This window comes from Pogona vitticeps, chromosome 5 (assembly GCF_051106095.1).
Source record: "Pogona vitticeps strain Pit_001003342236 chromosome 5, PviZW2.1, whole genome shotgun sequence".
Classification (NCBI taxonomy): Eukaryota; Metazoa; Chordata; class Lepidosauria; order Squamata; family Agamidae; genus Pogona; species Pogona vitticeps.
The window spans coordinates 4,499,839-4,513,631 of NC_135787.1; the positions used below are offsets into that span (position 1 = coordinate 4,499,839).

General features: G+C 45.4%; 1 protein-coding gene across 16 annotated transcripts in view; it reads left to right on the plus strand.

Moving 5' to 3' along the window:
• SLC4A11 (solute carrier family 4 member 11) overlaps positions 1-13,793 on the plus strand; it is a 195,605-nt gene that overhangs the window by 66,658 nt on the left and 115,154 nt on the right. For 2 of the 16 annotated variants that reach the window (XM_078394446.1, XM_078394449.1), the window contains exon 1: positions 5,837-6,128. The exons of 12 other annotated variants lie outside the window; for them this stretch is intronic. The gene's annotated coding sequence lies outside the window, so the exon portion shown is untranslated. Of the gene's footprint in view, positions 1-5,836; positions 6,129-13,793 lie in introns of those variants that run through there. 2 more of the 16 variants (XM_078394447.1, XM_078394450.1) reach the window with 1 other exon arrangement.

Below are 13,793 nucleotides of genomic sequence, written 5' to 3' on the forward strand. Positions count from 1 at the left end.
CCTAGCGGTTCGAAAGCATGCAAATGCAAGTAGATAAATAGCGACCACTTCGGTGGGAAGGTAACAGCGTTCCGTGTCTAAGTCGTGCTGGCCATGTGACCACGGAAGATTGTCTTCGGACAAAACGCTGGCTCTATGGCTTGGAAACGGGGATGAGCACCGCCCCCTAGAGTCGAACACGACTGGACAAAAATTGTCAAGGGGAACCTTTACCTTTACCATGATATATTTCCCTTTTCATTTATTTCTTAAACTCTCTTGTGGTTTCCTTGCTTTTGGATATACCTCACCTCCCCCCCCCAAACACACTTGTTGACCTCCAGTTGTGTTTGCTGGCCATTTGCATCTGGAGCCGGTTGCGTGACAGGAACATTTGGAAAGAGCGACATGACGAGAAAGAGCCGGCAGATTAGAACTCAAGGAAACCCACTGGATCAGCAGGGATTTGCTCTCTGTTGATTCAATGAGTCTACTCTTGTTCTATTGATTCAATGAGTCTACTCTAGTTGCCACTTACTGCTGGATTTCCACCAAGGCGAGTCTGGTCTCCATGGCTCGTATCTTACTGAGATCCCATTGACCAGGAAGGATTCCCAGAACTGTAATAGGTGATGGCGTTTCTTCTGTAACCCCAGCAGTGATTGCTTTGAAGGAAATCCACCTCCTTTTGCACAAGTGGCAGAATTCTGCGTTACTAGCATGGGGGTAGAGTTTCCACTTAACCAGGATACCTGCCTGGCATCAGGAATCTGACCTTGTGTTGCTCCACTCTAGTGCCCATCGTCCCTCAGTCTTTGCTAGTTTGGATAAGGATTATAGCTGTTGTAGTTCAGCCCATTGGCAGAGGTTGCGGGGGGGTGTCCTTGAATTGTGTGATAATCATCCTGCTGAACTCTTAGTGTTAAAGTAGGGGAGGCGAAGAGATCGTGTTAGCCTTGCTGTTGACTTGACGAGAAAGGAGGAAGATGAGTCTAAATAGGACTGGCTTATTACCCACAAAGCTTTGCTTATTGGGAGCATTTTTCTCCTTGTCAGGAGGACCTGTGTTGAGCTTGATTCTGTATTATTTCACCCAGATTTTTTTTGTTTTTGTTTTAGGTTTTTTTGGGGGGGGTGGTTTGTTTTCCCTGAAAATTTCCGTGCTGCTTAGGACATCTTCTCAAACTCCAAAGCCCACAGAGCCATCCCTGTAGCCTTTCTTTGCCTTCTGAGCAAGGAAGGGGGGGTTGTCTTGGCACTTAAAGCCAAGAAAGTGACGTTCAACAGCGTGTGGTTAGTCTGTGGAACTCCTTGCCACTGGATGTGGTGACGGCATCAGGCCTAGATGCCTTGAAAAAGGGGATAGGACTCCAGATTCCTGGAGGAAACGTCCCATCGCAGGTGACAAGCCATAATGGGGATGTATCATCTCCAGGCTTAGAAGGAAGGGACCTCTAAAGGCCAGATGCAGGGGAGGGGGGATCAGGAGACAGGTCTCTCGTGGTCTCGTGGGCTCCCAGAGGCATCTGGTGGGGCCACGGTGAGATACAGGAAACTGGACTGGAGGGGGCCTAGGCCTAATCCAGCACAGGGCTCTTCTCGTGTGTTACCCTCCTGATGCACAGAGAGCCAAACATCTCTCCGCATCGGTCTGCCTGCAAATTCATGTCTGAATGACCCCCCATGCGCTGTTTCCTGCTGCCTTGAGGTTCAGGAAGCTCTTTTACCGAGATTAACTTGAGTGACATGACACAGCACAGGTTGCAGACTTCCTGTGAAGTTAACGCTGTCCGTTTCCACGCGTTGAATGCGAAGAAGTCAGCCCGCTTCCTGATAGGCAGTGCCCGTTTTAAGCTTGCGTTGGTTCCTTGCAAAGGTAAACGGCATTGGAGTTCCCAACCAGCTGCAAAAACTCTTTGGCTTTACGGCCAAACTGTAGGAAAAGTCAGCCTCGCAGTTGGAAAGTGATTAAAAAGTAGTTCTTCCAGAGGTGAATTCATTCAAAGCTGCTGTTCCTAGTCAAGATCACATGCAAATAAAATCTGTATTTACACTCCAGTGACCAGTTAAAAGAGCGAATTAAGCTAACTTGCAGAACAAGTCTTTTACTTTGTGATGTTCCTCTTTTAATGACACGCTAGCTAAATACTACAATCGGTTCTTCAGTCTCTTTATTACCCTGTTTCCCTGAAAATCAGACAGGGTCTTAAATTAATTTTTGCTCCAAAAATGCATTAGGGCTTATTTTCAGGGGGTGTTTTATTTTTGTCATGTACACATTTATTCAAATGCAATCATGTCATCATCTCGTTGCTGCACAAGGGTGGAGGGCGGGGTTTCACTTAACTGGGGCTTATTTTTGGAGTAGGACTTATATTACGAGCATCCTGAAAAATCATACTACAGCTTATTTTCAGGTTAGGTCTTATTTTAGGGGAAACACGGTAACTATCTTGAAACATGTCTACCCTCTGTCTAGGTATATGTTACGGTTGACAGACACCATGCATCAAAAGCTGTTGAGTGATTTCTCTATAGGAGGTATTTTTTCCATAGGTAGGGGAAAGTCAGATGCACAAAAGACGTCCTATTTGGATGACCTTTTATTTGGCTGTAGTACGTGTGAGAAGTATTTAGGGCAAGAAGTTAAACGTGAGTGAACAGTGTGGTGCAGCAGCAAAAAAAGCTAATATAATACCATATTGTGTCAGCAGAAGTATAGTGCAATTATCTCTCTAGTCTGCTCTGATTAACTTCAAAGGAAGTCACCTCTCTGGTCTGCTCTGGTCAGACCTCACGTGGAGTCCCGTGTCCAGTTCTTTGCATTCCTGTTTAAGAAGGATGATGTTAAGCTGAAATATGGGTAGAGGAAAGTGAACAGGATACTGTAGTAAAGAATCTAAAAAACAAGCCCTGCGAGGAACAGGTGAGAAACCTGAACATAATGCAGCCTGGAGGGGAGAAGACAGAAAGGTGATAACTGTCGAAGGGGCTGCCGTGTGGAAGATGGAGTAGGCTTGTCTGTATCATCATCCTCTTAGAATGGCACAGCTGGAAAGGGACCCTATGGCTCATCAGCTCCTGTCAAGGAGGCGCTGTGAAGAGTCGGGTTCCTGAAGATAGGACCCGTAATAGTGGATAGAATGACAAGGAAAGAGATTTCAGCGACACATTAGGAATAGTTTCCGAGAGGAGGGGGAGGCGCGAGGCTAGTATCAGGAAGAATGTGTATCGTTTTGAGACTGATTTTTGTTCAATTCGGTCAGTGCAGAAAAAAAGGGCAATAAACGTGGCCTTCCACCACACGGTCCTATTCACTTCTTCTTTGCCTGCTTCTCAAATGCAAAAGGTGATGGTTCCCGGTCAGTGTCTATCCTGAAATTTTGGAAACTCACGGGGGGAAAAATGTTCTATTTTGCTTCTGCACTGGGGTGGAGATCTGGCGCTGAGGAATTCTCAACTGATTTTGAGACAGTCATGAAATTTGTTCACTGCTGCATCAGTGCATGGAGTCCTGCCTCTCTCACAGGTGCGCTCAGTGGGGACACGGGAGAAGGCCTGCTCAGTAGCTGCTCCTTTAGACTCTGGAACTCCCTGCCACTGGAGGCCAAGCTGACCCCATGTTTGCTATCCTTCCGCGAGCAGATGAAGACCTTTCTCTTCAGGCACACTTCCCCTCAGTGACTGGGGGATTTTTAGATGGATTGTTATGCCTTGCTGTTTTGAGTGCGATTTTGGTGTTACCTTTGTTTTTTTAGCATGGTGTTTGTTCAATATTTTTTTGGGGGGGGTGTATTTGTATACTCACTGTTGTTCTCTTTCAAATGGTCTTTAAGTGTCACAAGCTGTCCTTTTAAAGGAGAAAGGTGGGGTAAAATATTTTTAAATAAATATACACACACACATAGAGGATGAACTATTGGCAGTCAGCACAGAGTTTTTGGGATGCAGCGGTGCATTTTGGAACCACCGACAAAGAACCAGATTATTGTTCTACAGTAGATTGTTTTTCGTATTTCTTGGTAGAAATCTGCACAGAATTGAATATTGACCTCATTCTAATTTTTAACTGATGAGATGAATTAATTTACTTTTTAAAAAATCCCTGTATATCTTGTTGCATCTCAGATCTAGAAAAAAAATGTGCATTGGGGATGAAAGCCGCCAGCTCTAAAGAGGCATTATAGACTGTCTTAGAGAATGAAAAATTGACGTGTGAGCAGAACTGGATTTTGTGCATGTCAATACGGATGCTCCTACTTCATATTTATAAACCCTCCCTCAAAGATGATATGGCCATTGTATGCATGCTGTTGAGCATCGGGGATAGCCCGCTGTTTTGACTAGAAATCTGCTGATAGTCAAGTAAGACATGATCCATGATCTGTCAAGGGAAGCAAGCTAGAATTCCTCTCTGGTTAGCAATTATAGTATAGCTCTGGAAGTTGTATGTGCATGACCTACATAGTCTGGTATTTAGGATCTTGTGGTGCTTCCTCCCTCCCATGCTTTCCCAATGTTCTCCTGTGGGTAACTTTGGAAATCGTCTTGAAATAATGGCCAACCCCTTCAGACCTCTGGTTTCGGTCTCTGGCTGCATCTGAGAGTTCAATTCCCCGACTGGGTGTGTGTGTGTCCTTGACAGGGACGGGACTTGATGACCCCCCCCCCGGGGTCCCTTTCCAGCTCTGCAGGTCTTAAGATTGGTATGAATTAATATTAGTGCAATTCTTCTCAATTGTCTCTCGCTGACAAGAGTTCCTTGAGCATGCACAGAGCGCATCGCCCCCTTTTCCAATGAAACCCAGAGAGAAGGGCTTTCGTCTTTTATATTTATTTTATTTATTTTATGAGATTTATACCCTGCCCATCTAGACCAAAGGTCTACTTGAGATCTAAAAGGAGAGAGAAGAAAGTTGGAAGAGTTTGGGGTATTTTTTTTTGGGGGGGTGTTGACCTATAGCTCCGGGCCCCCCGTGGGGCTGTGCTGGCTGGGGATTCCGGGAGTTTTAGGTGAAAAAGACGTCATATTTCGAAGCTGTGCTTGTCACCCCGGACGCTCAGTACTTTCCCCTCTGTGACCAAGATGAGGCGAGTGGCTTCGTCCCACCTGCCTTGCAAGGTTTTCCTCCCCTCGAGGAGCTGTCGGCGGCCGAGCGAGCTTTCCCTGGTTCTTGTGAACGGCTCCATGCGCGCATGGATCACACTGTAGCAGCAGCTAGGGTGTGTGGTCGGGGAGCGTGTTCCCCCCCCCCATTTGCAACATGGTTTGTAGACACGATGTGAAGGCGCGTGAGCAGGCAAGGTGTCTGTGAAACATGACCAAAGGCTAGAAAGCTTCATAAAGGATCTGGGATCTCTCTCTCTTTATTTCTAATATCCACATACTTTTTCCTTATAGTATTCCTCCTCTTCCAGCCATCTGCTTCAGCACGGCACGATATCGCCAGGAGCCGTCATCCTGATTCCTCGATTAAAGCCACAAGCAAAGCTCATTTTAATCCTTCAATAATAATAATAATAATAATAATAATAATAATAATAATAATAATAATAATAATAATAATAATAATAATAATAATAATAATAGGCTGTGATAGAAGCTGCACAATCTGGAGAGGAAAGGGAGAGAGGGATTCCAGTTTCCTGGACTGGAATGCAGATTTGTTAGGAATTAGCTTAGCCAATTCCCAGTATCTTTTGGTTTTTTGGCTCTGGATGGCTTTGGCTTCTCTCTCTCTCTCTCTCTCTCTCTCTCTCTCTCTCTCTCTCTCTCTCTGAGAAACTGGACTGGAAGGTTGTGTTTCTGTGATCTGACGGCTCTCGCAACCTCCCCACCGGTTTGCCACCCGCCAATGGGAAGTGAGGAGGGCTGTTGGGTGGGGAAGGCAAGATGCTGGTTTGATTGATATTAATATTGAAGCCACCGCTAGGACCACGAGAGAGAGCGAGCGAGAGAGAGAGACCCTGCCCCCTTTGCTCGCTCGCTCGCTCGCTCGGCCACCTGAGTGCAAGCGAGCTGGCTCCAGAGGAAACCAGTGCAGCCGAGCTGAAGGTTTTCAGGGAAAGCCAACCGGCAAAGGAAGGGAGGGGAGGGAGGCGTTTTCATCTGTGGCTTCTGAGCATCTTCCTTCCAAGTAGCAGCCTAGGTAAGTTACAGGGAGGCGGTGAATAAAAAACAGACCTACCTTGGATTCTGGCACAGCAGTTCCCGAGGCGATGTTTTTTTTTTAGCAGCATCTATCCAGAACTTCGTAATCCAGCGGCTTTTTGCCTGTTTAATCCGTAAAAGTCAGCTCTCACTTTATGTGTCTTTCTTTTGGTGTGGTTTTGAGAATTGCTTTAGCCCTTGCGCACCAGGCTTGCCACATGGGTGATGGGCTGGTGCGCAATTTGGAGAGAGTGGGTGGGTGGGGAATTAAGGAGAAAATGTTGTTTGTCGTGAAATAAACCCCACATCCTTTCTGTCGTTGTGTTAGGAAGGCAAAGAGAGGTGTGTGTGTGTGTGTGTGTGTGTGTGTGTTCTCTCTCTGTAGTGTATTTGTGTGTGTACTGTGTTGCTGTTAATGCATGCTCACAACCTGCCCCACAGATTTTTGCAAGCTGGTTGATGCCATGCCAAATTTCGTCTATTACAGCATTAATTGATTAGGCAGCTGATGGTAAACGACCAGTTTTTTGACAGTGTGTAGCTCTGTAAGCTGCTTAATTGATCTTGCCTAGAGAATGTACAAATTAATTTGTCATTTAACAAGCTGTTCCCTTCTCCCCTGCCCATTATATGGAACTGTAAAGCTTTGAGTCAAATATTTATGGAGCTAGATGGACACTCGCCTGTTTATCTGGTATAATTTAGGCTCCTCCTTGGAATCCATGTGTATTTGAATTTGTATTTATTCAGGGGCATGCGTGAACTTGTATATTCCCGTTTATCAGGTGTGGTTGATCGTTTTCCATCGATTTTCATTTTGCAAATGTTAAAGCTTTTGTGGTAGCAAGAGTTTCCTTATATTGCTTGTCAATATGAGAAGATCATCTCTTTGTGAATAATCTGTATTTCTGGTCCAAGTATGAAACACAGCAAACATAATGCAGAATTCGTCTCAGGTCTGCTGCTGTAGCCATGCACTGCTCACTGCTGAGCACTGTTGGTCCCCATGCGTTCCATTAATAAAAGTTTTTTTATCTTAACAGCTTAGAAGTTCCTCTTGCTTAGCCCAGGCTCAAACAGTAGCAGGTTTAGATTTGCTTTCTGGGAGGCAGTGTATGTTTCACCTGTGATTCTAAAGGAATGGCTTCCTTATTTCTCACTTTGAATGTGCTGCATGACGGTTTATTCTTCTTGTTCTTATTTTTATGGGCCAAAATGTACGACGGTCCGTTTTTAAGTATTAAGTTAAGACTGGAAGGCATGGGTACCTCTTGTTCAGGCAGTCGTCTTGAGAAAATCTGTGATGTGGCAAAAGTACCGTGGTTTCTTGAAATCACTGTGAAGTTTTAAAATGGTGGCGGAATTTTTAAACATCTGTACAACCTGTTATCAAGATAAGGGTCCAGGGTGATATGAATGGAGAGCTGTGTTGAAATCTTGGCTTAGAAGAGGCCTGCCTCTGGTCAGTGGCGTGGGACCTGTAGGTAGTCCCTGGATGTTGTTAGAATAAGTCTCACAATTTTTCGGACACAACTAAACAACGATTCCACAGGGAGCTGTTTGTTGGGGTCCAGCAACGTCTAGAGAGCTGGAGGATCCCTTTATACCTGAAAGGGTTTGGGCATTGAAATAGTGCAACTGATGCAGTTTCTCACAATTTGAAATGGAAAACGCTATGAAATTACTTGGTCTTTTAAGGATGGGAATGGTCTTAGCTTGCGTGTTGCACTTTCCACTCTTCTCAGATAGTTCTGGGGGATTATGCTCAAGGTTTAAATCACTTGACTTCTAAATCTGCAAACCGAAGAAAAGTTTTGGTGTAATTCTCTAGCCGGAGAGAAGGGATGGATGGATGGATGGATGGATGGATGGATGGATGGATGGATGGATGGATAAATAAATAAATAAATAAATAAATAAATAAATAAATAAATAAATAAATAAATAAATAAATAAATAAATAAATAAATAAATAAATAAATAAAGGAGGTCAAGAAGGGATAACCTTAAAGACGTTCATCCAGTAAGGTGCAAATGCTCTTGTGGGTTTAGTGTGTGAAGTCTGTGTACCTTTGTCAACCTTTGTGATATGAAAGACAGCATATCTTTTTTTTAAAAAAACCTAGTTCATGGTGGCTAAAGGTGTTTGTGTGTGTTTGCATGCACATCCGCCCACCCAAAATTGTAAAATGACCTCAGAATACACATGCAGTGTCAGCCCACCCTCGTCTATCCAGACACAGTCCGGAAAAATTTAGGAAAAGTCCGTGCGGTCATTAAGACTGTACAAACGTAAGATTGGGTGATGCCTTTTATTGGATGACTACAAATCTAGAAACAATCTAGAAAAATCTACAATTTTTTTCCTGGACTATCCATGGTCCTTAGCCTGATGAAGAGGAATCTTCCCCCTCAAAAGCTTGCAATTTATTTGACTTTTTAAGTGGTCCAATAAAAGGTTCTCACCCACTCTTACATTTGCCCAGACATAGCGAAACGCGGCTGTGTTGTCTCTTCCTATAGAGAGAAACATGCTGAATACTATCTGGTGGGTCAGCCTATTAGTCCTTGAACAATAAAAATGGTGAGAGGGCCTTGTGGCACTTTAAAAAGTAAAAGTATTTGTCATCAAGCCTTGGAGAATATACAGTGGTGCTTCACTTAACGGGCGCCTCATTTAACGACGAATCCGCATAGCGACGAATGATTTAGATAGGGAAAAATCGCTTTGCGATGATTGGTACCCTGTTTTGCGTACTGATCATCGCATAACGATGATTTCCCAACAGCTGATCGGCGGTTCCAAAATGGCTGCCGGGTAAAAAAAAAAAGGCCGCCCGCTGTGTTTTCGCCCGGATTCCTCGCTTACTGGGCAGCGAAAATGGCGGCCGTATGGAGGATTTTCGCTTAAAGGTGAATTTACAGCCCATAGGAAGGCATTGAAGGGGTTTCAACGCATTCCTATGAGCTTTTTTAAACCGCATAGCGACGAAATCGCTTTGCAGCGATTTTTGCTGCACGGATTATCGTCGCTATGTGAGGCACCACTGTATTTCCCATAACCGTGTCTTGTTCCATTGTCTGCATTTGAAAAATAGGTTACAGGCCTTAAAAACTGATGCTGAATCGGACTTCTTAGTTTTTATGATGCCGCACTGTTAAACTAGACATCTCGGCAAGGATTCCATCGGTCTGCCTTCAACACCTTCCTCCTCTTGATTGCTTCCAGCAGTCAGAAACAAGGTAACCCTAATGGTAGCTAGTCAGAGCTGATGCCTGCAAATAGAACTGTTTTCAGCTGTTTTTCCCTTTAAAATAAAGAGACCGGCCTTTTCCCATTCTCTTGGCACATGCCGATAAACCCCGAAGCGTCATTGTTCCCTGTTTTTCCTCCCCTTTTCCTGATCTGCTTAATAAACACGCTTGTGCGCCGAGTTCTTTGCAACCAACCACCGCAAAAGAAGGGCAGGAAGTGAACACGGAGTGTCGGCTGTTCCTCTCTCTGGATTCGGGGGCCTTGGCTTCTCAGCAACACCTGCATGGGAAAGCTGGCCAAGAGAACGGAGTTATGGGGTGGAGAGAGAGAGAGAGAGAAAAGGACACGAGGAAAACAAACCAATTTGTGGGGTCAGCTGCTGAGTCTGTCTGATGGGCAGAGGTGTGTTTTTCTACACTCCGCCTCTGGGAGGCAGAAGCAGCATCGCAGCACTTGCGTGGGCGGAATCGAGGTATCTCCTCGAATAAGCCCCGAATCACAGAAACCCACCCCACCCCCCAAATATGGGGATTGCCCTCTCGGTGGAGCGGAGCAGCTGGTTTCGGCAGCTTGTGTTGGTATGAAGGCAAGGAAATCAAAAGCGGCAGAGAAGCAGCCCTGACGGCAGGCAGACTCTCGGCTGATCTCTCTCCTGCGATGCGTGGGTGGGTGTTTGCCTGCAAAGGCTTCGCTGTGACAGAGCCGCCTGGTGTGTGCTTCGTTTCCTCTAACACACACACACACTCACACACACAGAACTACCTCCATGCTCCTTAAAGAGGATGAGATTAATTTTGCAGGATGCCTCATCATCCCATTTCGAGAGTGTGCCTTTTAATTTGCTCAGCGGCAGTCGCTCACGGTCTTCTGCAACCTTCTGAGGGAGGCATGCCTTCAAGGTTCAGGGATTTGCAGGTGGGGAGGAGAGTGCATTGACCGAGTCACTCCCGGTCACTCTGTGGCAGAGGCGGGGCCCAAACATGAATCCCAGAACTGTATGTGCAAGATATATAGTTGGAAAATCACCCATACCAAGTGGCAAATTTTAGGAATGACACAATTTTTCCCTCCATCCAGAGCCATAGTACTGTATTCTATTTGAACTTGACACGAGTAATCAGTCTGTGTCTGAAGGTTTTTTTTTATAAATAAAACACCTTCACACACACACACACACACATATGTATGTACAGTATATGTATTTGGAAGGGGTATCCAGTCCATTTAAAGATTAAAAACTGTAAAGTTGAGAAAAGGCATTGGGAAAGACAGTAAGGCGGGGAAAAGGTGAAGGTAGCAGAAAAAGGGGAAGACCCAATGTGAGATGGATTGATTACATAAAGGAAGCCATAGGCTTCAATTTACAAGAGCTCAGCAGGGCCGTTGAGGACAGGGCATTTTGGAGATGGCTCATCCATAGGGTTGCCGTTAAGTCGGAGGTAACGTGATAGCAGCAGCAGCAGCAAAGGTTAGAGCCCACTTAGTGGTGCCGCAGCTGCAGGCATGCACATCCCTGCTCCTGGCCTTCCTGACTGATGGGAGGTTTATTGTAACTCTGTTTGAATTATGAAACAATCACCTCTAGTTTTGTACCTGCACTTATCGATCAATGCATGTGCAAACCAGTTCACTCTCTCCTGTTGTCCCTTTAGGTAGGAGGTAAATGGTGACTCGAGCAAGTGAGCAGTGGGCGTGGCAGAAGCCAGCTGTGGGTGGGGTCAGGGCCAAAAGTCAGTGGGCTACCAGTTGCCCCCTCCCCGCCTCTGCTTTCTGCTATGCCTTTGCCCCTCTGCCCCTTTGGTGGGTGCTGTGTAAGGGGCCGGAGCCTCTTACGAAATGTCTGACCTAATCACGTGCCGAGAGAGCGAGCTTCGGAAACCGAATGGAAACTGGGCGGCCTCTACCTGTGAGGCCACAGGTTGCCGACCCCCGGCTGGCAGGACTGTGAGCTCCTTTTGCTCAGCGCCCGGTTTTCACCCTCAGGAGTACAAAATGCACTGAATTCCAGCCTCCTCCCCTTTCCCTCTGACTCTGGAAGTTCTGGTCCCCAAAGTTAGCATTTTAGATAAAGCTAAAGGTTCCCCTTGACATTTAATCCAGTCGTGTGTGACTCAAGGGCGCGCGGTGCTCATCCCCGTTTCCAAGCCATAGAGCGAGCGTTTTGTCTGAAGACAGTTTCCATGGTCACGTGGCCAGTGTGACTAGACACGGAACGCCGTTGCCTTCCCACCGAGGTAGTACCTATTTATCTACTCGCATTTTTACATGCTTTTGAATTGCTAGGTTGGCAGGAGCTGGGACAAGCGATGGGAGCTCACTCCGTCACGTGGATTCGATCTTACGACTGCTGGTCTTCTGACCTTGCAGCACAGAGGCTTCTGCGGTTTAACCCACAGCACCACCATATCCCAGTTAGCATTTTAAGTCTCCGTTATTTAGATCATATCCTGCTGCAGAACCCGAGCTGCGGTTTTCGAAAAGACACTCATATTGGTTACAGTGCCCCAAGTTTGCTGTCTACATGAACGATTCCCCATATTTATTGCTTTTAACAATCGTAGTTGGGTATTTAGATACCTGTCTCTCTCACATCTTTTCTTATTCCTTTCTTTATATCTGTGCTATTGGGTGTTTTTGCTAAATCCTTGCCAACCGATCAATCAGTCTTGTTGTTCACTCCTGCGGCTTTTGTTTGCCGATACACAACAGCTGTTGTACTCAAATTCCTGCAGGGCGCAAGCTTTCTCTGTGACCGAGGAGAAATATCATACACAGGGATTGTTTTGTTGCATAGAGATGATGATCATCACTCGGTTGAATCAGCTGCGCTCAGGGATCAAAGGAGCAGGAGGAATGTAGTTGCAAAGCGAAAGAATTTAGTTACTTACACGTTGTTAAGCCTAGCGGTTCCCTGGAGGTAAAATAGCACACAGGGGACCCATTTTTCTTCTAGTGATCTTTTGGCACCTTTTGGACCATCGTTGAAGACTCTCAGAATAGAAAACTGGTTAATTTGTTGTACTAATTAGGGAAAAGGAATTACGTTGGGAAGCGCAGTGGTGCTGTAATGTTATACTGTTGTGATGTGCCATCAAGTCACCTCCTGCTTATGGCAACCTCATAAATGAGCAGTCTCCAAAATGTCCTGTCCTTCACAGCCCTGCTTAGCCCAGGTTTGACTCTTAATCTGTGTATCTTGAAGACGGTGCTCAGGAGAGCCAATGTGGTCTTTTGGGTGAAGTGTCAGACTATGACCTAGGAGGTCTGGGTTTAAATCGATACTTTACCCCTGGCGGTACGGTAGCAATGGCAAACTGCTCCTTGAACATCTCACATCGTACATTGAACCTCACCCTACTGGGGCCGCTTGTAAATTTAGAAGTGACTCGACAGCATGTAGTAACCGCAGCGTCCATCTTCTCCCCCAGTGGCTACGCTGTCTAGAGATAATGGGAATTCTAGGTTTCAGAAAGGCAGTTGGCGTAAGCAGGTTTTTAAGTGCCACAGACTTTGAACCCTGAATAATGAGGGTTGCAGATGTTGAGGTAGTAGATGTTATTTGTTATCATTATAATGGAGTATCGATAGAAGGCAGAATGTTGTGTGGTAGAGCTGGGATTAGAACTCGGGTCTCATCCGTTCGAATCCCTGTTCATCCATGAAATGTTCATATTGCATCCACATGACAGTTCTAAGTGGTCAGCCAGGCTGACCCACCAGGGTGGATTGAAAAAAAAATCAATGATTTTTGTCTGTGTGTTTTTTTAAAAAAGATCTGTTTAAATCACAATTTAAATAAAAAATGATTTAGATTTAAATCATCAAGAATCTGATTTTTAAAAATTTAAATTATGACTTAAATTGATTTGATTTGAATTAAATCCAGTCTATCAAGAAGGAGGTGAAGGAAAGCCATATGCATCACCTTGAACTCACTGGTAGAAAGATGGGTTATACAGGTGGGTGGGTGGGTGGGTGGATGGATGGGTTAGTCAATGGATGGATGGATGGATGGATGGATGGATGGATGGATGGATGGATGGATGGATGAGTTAGTCAATGGATGGATGGATGGATGGATGGATGGATGGATGGATGGATGGATGGATGGATGGATGGGTTAGTCAATGGATGGATGGATGGATGGGTTCGTCAATGGATGGATGGGTTAATCAATGGATGGATCGATGGATGGATGGGTTAGTCAATGGATGGATGGATGGATGGATGGGTTAGTCAATGGATGGATGGATGGATGGATGGATGGATAGATGGATGGATGGATGGATGAGTTAGTCAATGGATGGATGGATGGATGGATGAGTTAGTCGATGGATGGATGGATGGATGGATGGATGGATGGATGGATGGATGGATGGATGGATGGATGGATGGATGGATGGATGG